This window comes from Aythya fuligula, chromosome 13 (genome assembly GCF_009819795.1).
Source record: "Aythya fuligula isolate bAytFul2 chromosome 13, bAytFul2.pri, whole genome shotgun sequence".
In the NCBI taxonomy this organism is placed as follows: domain Eukaryota; kingdom Metazoa; phylum Chordata; class Aves; order Anseriformes; family Anatidae; genus Aythya; species Aythya fuligula.
This window is the reverse complement of record NC_045571.1, coordinates 1,577-9,750: the sequence shown is the minus strand read 5'-3', so window position 1 is coordinate 9,750 and position 8,174 is coordinate 1,577. Positions and strand designations below refer to the sequence as shown.

The 8,174-nt window shown below is 47.5% G+C and overlaps 1 long non-coding RNA gene across 3 annotated transcripts; it reads left to right on the top strand.

The window, feature by feature from the left end:
• Positions 1 to 3,501: 3,501 nt before the first annotated feature.
• On the top strand, positions 3,502 to 7,570 carry LOC116494382. Of its 3 annotated transcripts, none has more exons than XR_004253856.1 (4): positions 3,502 to 3,630; positions 3,717 to 3,763; positions 3,854 to 3,990; positions 7,544 to 7,570. It is a non-coding gene; the product is annotated as an uncharacterized LOC116494382 (long non-coding RNA). The 3 variants fall into 3 exon arrangements; XR_004253855.1 differs by lacking the exon at positions 7,544 to 7,570 and adding an exon at positions 7,032 to 7,057; XR_004253854.1 differs by lacking the exon at positions 7,544 to 7,570 and adding an exon at positions 4,124 to 4,160.
• The last annotated feature ends 604 nt before the right edge of the window (positions 7,571 to 8,174 follow it).

Below are 8,174 nucleotides of genomic sequence, written 5' to 3'. Positions count from 1 at the left end.
TAGAGTAAGGGTAAGTGTAAGGGTAAGGTTAAGAGTAACGGTAAGGTTAAGGGTATAAATATGTGTTAGGGTATGGGTTATGGTATGGGTAAGAATTAGGGTAAGTATAAGGGTAAGGTTAAGGGTACGGGTCAGGGTAAGGGTTAGAGTAAGGGTTAGGATTAGGGTTAGGGTAAGGTTAAGTGTTAGGGTAATGGTTAGGGTTAGTTTTAGGGTTAAAGTCAGGAAAACGTATGCGTAAGTATTAGGTTAATGTTAAGGGTAAGGTTAAGGTTAAGAGTAAGTGTAAGGTTAAGGGTAAGGGTTAGGGTTAATGTAAGGGTCAGGGTAAGGGCTGGGGTAAGGTTTAGGGTAAGGGTTAGGTTAAGGATAAGTGTTAGGGTAAGGGTAAGGTTAATGGTAACCGTAAGTGTAAAGGTAAGGGTTAGGGTAAGGGTAAGAATAAGGGTATGGGTAATGGTAAAGGGCGAGGGTTAGGCTAAGGGTAAGCGTAAGGTTTAGATTTAGGCTAAGGGTAAGTGTAGCCGAAAGGTCAAGGTTTACGGTAAGGGTAAGTGTTAGGGTAAGGGTAAGTTTTAGGGTTAGGTTAAGGGTAAGTGATAGGGATAGGGTAAGGGTAAGGGTAAGGGTAACGGTAACAGTAAGGGTAATGGTAACAGTAAGGGTAAGGGTTACGGTAAGGGTAAGGGTACGGGTAGAAGTATGTGTTAGAGTATGGGTTATGGTAAGGGTAAGGGTTAGAGTAAGGGTTAGGGTAAGGGTAAGTGTTGCGGTAATGGTTAGGGCTAATTTTAGGGTTAGGGTGAGGGAAAAGTAAGGGTAAGTATTAGGTTAAGGTTAAGGGGAAGTTTTAGGGTAAGGGTTAATGTAAGGGTCAGGGTAAGGGTTCAGGTAAGCTTTAGGGTTAGGGTTAGGTTAAGGTTAATTATTAGGGTAAGCGTAAGTTGTATGGATAAGGATAAGTGTAAGGGATAGGGTAAAGGTGTTAGGGTAAGGGTAAGGTTAATGGTAACCGTAAGTGTAAGGGTAAGGGTTAGGGTAAGGGTAAGAGTAAGAGTAAGGGGAAGGGGAAGTCTAAGGGTATGGGTCAGGGTAACAGTTACAGTAAGGGTAAGGGTATGGATAAGGATAAATGTAAGTGTTAGGGTAAAAGTAATGTTAAAGGTAACAGTAAGTGTAAGGAGAAGGGTTAGGGTAAGGGTAAGAGTAAGGGTATTGGTAATGATAAGGGTGAGGGTTAGGCTAAGGGTAAGTGTAAGGTTTAGATTTAGGCTAAGGGTAAGTGCAGCAGAAAGGGTAAGGTTTCCTGTAAGGTTTAAGGTTTAGGTTTAGGTTAAGGGTAAGGGTTAGGGTAAGGGTAAGAATAAGGGTATGGGTAATGGTAAGGGTGAGGGTTAGGCTAAGGGTAAGTGTAAGGTTTAGATTTAGGCTAAGGGTAAGTGTAGCAGAAAGGTCAAGGTTTACGGTAAGGGTAAGTGTTAGGGTAAGGGTAAGTTTTAGGGTTAGGTTAAGGGTAAGTGATAGGGATAGGGATAGGGATAGGGATAGGGATAGGGTAAGGGTTACAGTAAGGGTAAGGGTTACAGTAAGGGTAAGGGTAACGGTAACAGTAAGGGTAAGGGTTACGGTAAGGGTAAGGGTACGGGTAGAAATATGTGTTAGAGTATGGGTTATGGTAAGGGTAAGGGTTAGAGTAAGGGTTAGGGTAAGGGTAAGTGTTGCGGTAATGGTTAGGGTTAATTTTAGGGTTAGTGTGAGGGAAAAGTAATGGTAAGTATTAGGTTAAGGTTAAGGGTAAGGTTAAGGTTAAGTGTAAGTTTTAGGGTAAGGGTTAATGTAAGGGTCAGGGTAAGGGTTCAGGTAAGCTTTAGGGTTAGGGTTAGGTTAAGGTTAAGTGTTAGGGCAAGCGTAAGTTGTATGGATAAGGATAAGTGTAAGGGATAGGGTAAGGGTGTTAGGGTAAGGGTAAGGTTAATGGTAACCGTAAGTGTAAGGGTAAGGGCTAGGGTAAGGGTAAGGGTAAGGGTAAGAGTAAGGGTAAGGGTATGTGTAAGTGTATGGGTCATTGGAAGGGTTAGAGTAAGGGTTAGGTAAGGATAAATGTTAGGGTAATGGTTACGGTTAATGTTAGGGTTATGGTGCGGGAAACGTAAGGGTATGTATTAGTTTAAGGGTAAGGTTAAAGTTAAGATTAAGTGTAAGGTTTAGGTTAAGGGTAAAAGTATGTATAATGGTAAGGGTAAGGGTGAGGGTTAGGGTAAGGTTTAGAATTAGGCAAAGGGTAAGTGTTAGGATTAGGGTAAGGTTTAGGGTTAGCTTAATAGTAAGGTTAAGGGTAATTGTACGAGTAATTGCTAGGGTAAGTGCAAGCGTAAGTGTACATGTAAGAGTTGTTGTATGGCTTATGATAAGGGTTAGGTTAAGGTTAAGGTTTATGTTAAGTGTAAGTGTAAGGGTAACGGAGACAGTAAAGGTAAGGGTAAGCGGAACGGTAAGGTTAAGGCTACAAGTACGTGTTAGGGTATGGGTTATGGTAAGGGTAAGGGTTAGGGTAAGGGTAAGTGTAAGGGTACGGGTCAGGGTAAGGGTTAGAGTAAGGGTTAGAGTTACAGTTAGGGTTAGGGTAAGGGTTAGGGTAATGGTTAGGGTTAGTTTTAGGGTTAAAGTCAGGAAAACGTATGCGTAAGTATTAGGTTAATGTTAAGGGTAAGGTTAAGGTTAAGAGTAAGTGTAAGTTTTAGGGTAAGGGTTAGGGTTAATGTAAGGGTCAGGGTAAGGGCTGGGGTAAGGTTTAGGGTTAGGGTTAGGTTAAGGGTAAGGATTAGGGTAAGGGTAAGGTATGGATAAGGATATTTGTAAGTGTTCAGGTAAAGTTAATGTTAAAGGTAACAGTAAGTGTAAGGAGAAGGGTTAGGGTAAGGGTAAGAATAAGGGTATGGGTAATGGTAAGGGTGAGGGTTACAGTAGGGGTAAGTGTAAGGTTTAGATTTAGGCTAAGGGTAAGTGTAGCAGAAAGAGTAAGCTTTACCTTAAGGTTTAACGTTTAGTTTTAGGTTAAAGTTAAGGGTAAGGGTACGGGTCAGGGTAAGGGTTAGAGTAAGGGTTTGTGTAAGGGTAAGGGTAAGGGTTAGGATAAGTGTAAGGGTGCAAGCAAGGATTAGGGCAAGAGTAATTGTAAGGGTAATAGTAAGGGTTAGGGTAAGTGTAAGGGTATGGGAAAGTGTTAGGATATGGTTTAGGGGAAGCAGAAGGGTAAGGGTTAGGTTAAGTGTAAGAGGAAGGGGAAGGTAAGGGGAAGGGTTGGAGTAAGCTATAGGGTAAGGGTAAGATTATGGTTAAAGGAAAGAGTAAGGGTAAGGAAAAAGTAAAGGTAAGGATTTGGGTAATGGTAAGGGTGAGAAGGGTTAGGGTAAGGGTTACGGTAAGGGTTAGGTAACGCAGTGTACAACCTGGGACGTCACACGCAGAGCTGTCACCTCTGGCAAGGTGAGTGAGGAACAGATGTAGCAGTTGTTGTGTTGTAGGTCTCACTGTTCCTCTAAGCATCCCCTCTTTGTCTTTTAGAGGTGTTGTAGCTGTTTGAAGAGGGTAGATTGAAGCATCTGCCTCGGGGGCTGGTAAGCGGCAGAGGTAAGGGAGCAGATGAGAGTAACTTACCTAGTTGTGCTGTGTCTTTGGATGCTGCATCGGCCTATGCGTTTCTTTTTCTTTCACAGGTGTCTCGCACAGGCTCAAAGGAGCAAACTGCACTCTGAAGAGCTGTGTAAGAAGAGGGGCTGGTCATGAGCTGGGTTGGAGCAGAACGACCAAGTAGCACAAGGTGACTATGAAAGGTGTCCGTCTTGCTTTGCAGGTGCCGTGGCAGGCTCTCCACAGAAGTGGATAAGGATATGAGATAAGGCCAGAGAGCGACAAGGAGCGGCACGTGCAGGGATGGTTTTGAAGCGCTGCGGTGGCTTACTCTTCTGTTCATCAGGTGCCACAGGCAAGGTGGGTTGTAACATCAGTCGTTATATTTGCATGAAAGCAGTTCACTTGAATGCCACAGTGCATCTGAGTAGGGTGTTCTAGCAGAACAAGCTTGTCTGGCACAGCGGTGCCTGATGGCAGTGTGTTTCCTCAGGTGAAGAGGTGCCTGAAGCCCCATCCTATCTAGCCTGTGATTCAAAGATCGAAGCCGAAATTCCTTTAAGTGGTATATTCTTTATTGCAGCGCTGGATGCACGGGGGATCTCTCCACCTATCGTGCATACCCAAAGCAGAAAGCAGTCTTGAATTTATACAATCAATCTATCAATATTCTACAAGCACCTATACATATGCATTACCTATCCCCGCCTTCCCTCGCTTCTCATGCTAATTAGCCTTTTGGCACCTTGCGCCTGCGCAGAGCCTTCCAAGAATTGTGGGCAGGGGTCTTTGGGACGTGGGCAGGGGTCTTTGGGAGGAAGACCCCGAGTCTTCCTCACAGTGTACTTTTCACCTTTGGTCAGGAATCTGCTGAATTGGCATGTTTCTTAATTGCAAGAGCTGGTTGTTGCTAATTCTCCCGTTTGTTGTATCTTTATAATGAATTCCAATGTCCAGTTTCGAGAGTTATAGTCCTTACATTCGTTTCTCTGTCCGCCTGCCGCTTCCTTATCATGAGTTCCAGTGTCTTGTTTCGAGATATACAGTCCTTGTCTGGGGATTGTCCTTGCCTCCCCAATACCTCCTTAATCAGCCTGCACACAATTATCTGAGAATGAAAGCTGCTTTCCAGTAATTCAGAAAGCCAAGTTACGTCTCAGCCTTGAGCATCTCGGGCTTTTGGGCCTGTCTGTAACATTTGGCACCAGCACTAATACTTTTTTTGGCATATGTTTAGCGTTTGGGGCCTGTGTCTGGGATTTGGGCCCTGTCTCGAACCACTGGGGCTTTGTCCTGGGTTTTGGAGCCTGCCTCTAGAGTTCAGGGCCTGTGATTAGGCTTTTGGGGTCTGTGTCTGGGGGCCGGTATCTGGGGGCAAGGGGGGAGCTGCTTGTAGACCCTTGGGGCCGGCATTGAGGGGGTTGGGAGCTGACTCTACACCTTTGGGGCCTGCTTCTGGGGGCGGGGGGGGGGTTGAGACCAGCATCTGGGGGAGGGGTGGGAGCTCTTTGTATTCCTTTGGAGCCTGTGTCGGGGGGCGGGGGGGGGGGGGAAGGGGAGGGTTGGTTGGGAGGTGCTTGTACACTGTTGGAGCCTGGGTTGAGGGAGGAGGTTTGGAGCTGCTTCTACACCTTTGGGCCTGGCATCGGGGGTAGGGGGTTGGGTGCTGGTTGTAGGGGCCTGTGTTTGGGGGGGGGGGCTTGGGACCTGCGTCTGGGGGAGGGGTGGGAGCTGCTTGTACACCTTTGGGGCCTGCATGTGTGGGGGGTCAGGGCCTGTGTCTAGCGGGCTGGGAACTGCTTGTACAATGTAGGAATCTGTTTCTGCAGGGTGGCTGGGAGCTGTTTGTACAACTTTGGGGCCAGCATCTGGGGGTGGCTGGGAGCTGCCTGTACACTGTAGGGGCCTGTGTTTGTGGGGGGCTTGGGGGCCTCCCTCGGGGGGGGGGGGGGAGGATTGGGAGCTGCTTGTATAGGGTAGGGGGCCTGCCTGGCAGGGGTTGGGAGCTGCTTGTAGAATTTGGGTCGCTGTGTCTGGGGGGGGGGTTGGGGCCTGTGTCTCAGGGGTGTTGGGAACTGGTTGTACACCTTTGGGTCCTGTCTCTGGGGGGGAGCTACTTGTACACTTTTGGGGTCTGTATTTGAGGGGGGTTGGGAGCTGCTTGTGCACTTTTGGACCTATGTTTAGGCTGGTTGGGAGTTGCTCATGCATTCTAGGTGCCTCCCTTTTGAGAAGGGTTGGGGCCTGCATCTGTGGGTGGTTGGGAGCTGCTTGTACACTATAGGGGCCATGGTCTTGGAGGGGGGTCTGGGCTGTTTATACACCTTTGTGGCCTGTGTTTGGGGGGGGGGGGGGGTGGGCCTGTGCCTGGGGAAGTTGGGAGCTGTTTGTTCACTCTAGGAGCCTCCATTTGGGGGTCTTTGGGGCCTCCCTTTGAGGGGGAGGGAGTTGGGAGTTGGTTGTACACCTCCGCATCCCGTGTCTTGGGGGGGGTGGGGGGAGTGGGACCGGTCTCTGAAGGGGCGGGTTGTGAGCTGCTTGTACACCTGTGTCGGGGGGAGGGTAGGGGGGTTGGCGGGGGTCGGGTCCGGGTCTTGGGCCAGTGTCTGGGTGGAGTCCAGTTCTTGGGAGGGGGTGGTGGGGTAGGAGCTGCTTGTGGGCAGTTGGGGTCTGCATCTGGGTGTGGTTGGTGCCTGCTTCTGTTGGCAGTTTGGGGCCTGCTTGTAGACTTGTGCAGCCTGGGTTTGGGGGCTTTTCTGTAACGTTTGGGGCCTGCATTTTTGCTTTGGGATGCATCTTGAGCTTTTGAGGCCTAGCAGTAGCATTTGGGGCCTGCATCTGGGGCTTTTCTGTAGCATTTTGGTTGCGTATTTGTGATTTGGGGCCTGTATCGTGGGTTTTGCCTTTTTTGTAGTTTCCATCTTTGTGTGTGTGTGTTTCGTTGTTGGTTGTCTGGGGTTAGGGGCAGTTTGGGGTTTGGATTAAGGTCAGTGTCATTAGCGTTAGGGGGTTGATAATAAGGGTTAGGGTTGTGGTTAGAGTTGTTAGGTTTAAGGGGAATAAGGATTTCAGGGTAAGGGGATCAAGGTTGTGGGAATAAAAATGTTGTTTTTGCGCAGTTACATCCTGTAGAGGGAAGGAAGGTGGTATTGAGATATGCTTGCAGTGATAAGACAGCTTAACAGTGTGAAATGAGTTCATCTGATTCGTGTCAATATGGAACAATGCTAGGGCCGCATGATATGATGAAAAGTCTGAGAAAACCAGAGTGGTTAATATATATAGTTCTTGAATCTTGCAAAGGAATGGTCCAGCAATTCGGGTCAATAGGGGATAAGAGAACAAAGGGGTTTCAGAATAACTGCTAACTATTACAACTGTTGCATGGGACACTATGCAAGTGTCTGCCATCCAGCCAAGATGGACAAAGGAGATGGACAAGAGAAAAGCCTGGGAGGAAGACTACGAGCCTTCAGTACGAGCGGCCCCCAGAGGGACCACCGGAGACTGATAACGCCTGCACCAGTGGGAGGGTTTGGATTCTGGGAACTAATTAGAATAACCCTGCCTTTTGTAGAAGTAGTAATGAATATGTATTAGCCTAGCAGCATAAAAACCAGCCGCCTGATGTAACTTGTGTGCGTCTTGGTGGAGCAGAGACTCCTGGCGCACCCAGCGCTGCTTGCTTACCTCTATTCATTTAATAAATTGTAAATTTCAATTGCAATCCTATTTGGGACCCAGTCATTTATTACAAGTGGGCGCTCGTCCGGGAGGGCTTTGGTTCCTGATTTCTGGTTTGATCTAGGAGAGGCACCCCCACCATTTGGTGGCTGCTCTTTGAGTCAGGTCGGAACTAATGGCATCTTGAACCTGAATAAAGGTAAGCAAAGTTTCTGATTCTTTTTTTCAGCTCCCTTGCCAGCTGCAGCACTATATTTTGCCCGTAACTTGTGTGTGTGAAGATCCGAACGAAGATGACGGAGTCGTAAGCATTTAAAGCGTATACCGTTCGGTTGGGTGGGGTTCGGTTGCCTGTGTGTGTAAGAGTGTGACTGAGATGGAACTTAGTTCCGAAGCGATTGTGAAGGTCTTCTAACCGCGGTTCCAATCTCCCGCGAGGGACTTGGCCGGTGAAGGACCGAAGGGATTCCTATAGGATTTGTGGGTGTGTGATAGGTCCTCGACCCCCTGCAAGACACTCTTACTAAGGTAACCAAGGGCTGTGGGAATTGCCATAGTAAAATTCCTAGATGGGTCAGACAAAATCGAAGACCAGAGACCAGAAGAAAGGGAGCAAATTACCAGTCATACCACCAGAAAGTCCATTAGGAATAACGATTCGAAATTGGAATGATAGGGACCCCAGAAAAGGAAAAAGTAAATTAAAAATGGTCCAGTATTGTGTGACAGAATGGCCAAAGGAGCCTTTAAGACTACATGTCTTTTGGCCTGTTTTTGGATCCTTCGAAGACTGGATTTGCCAGGCCTTAAATATCCATGTTAATTCAAAGGAACCTTTTAGCCAGGAAGAAAGTGATTAT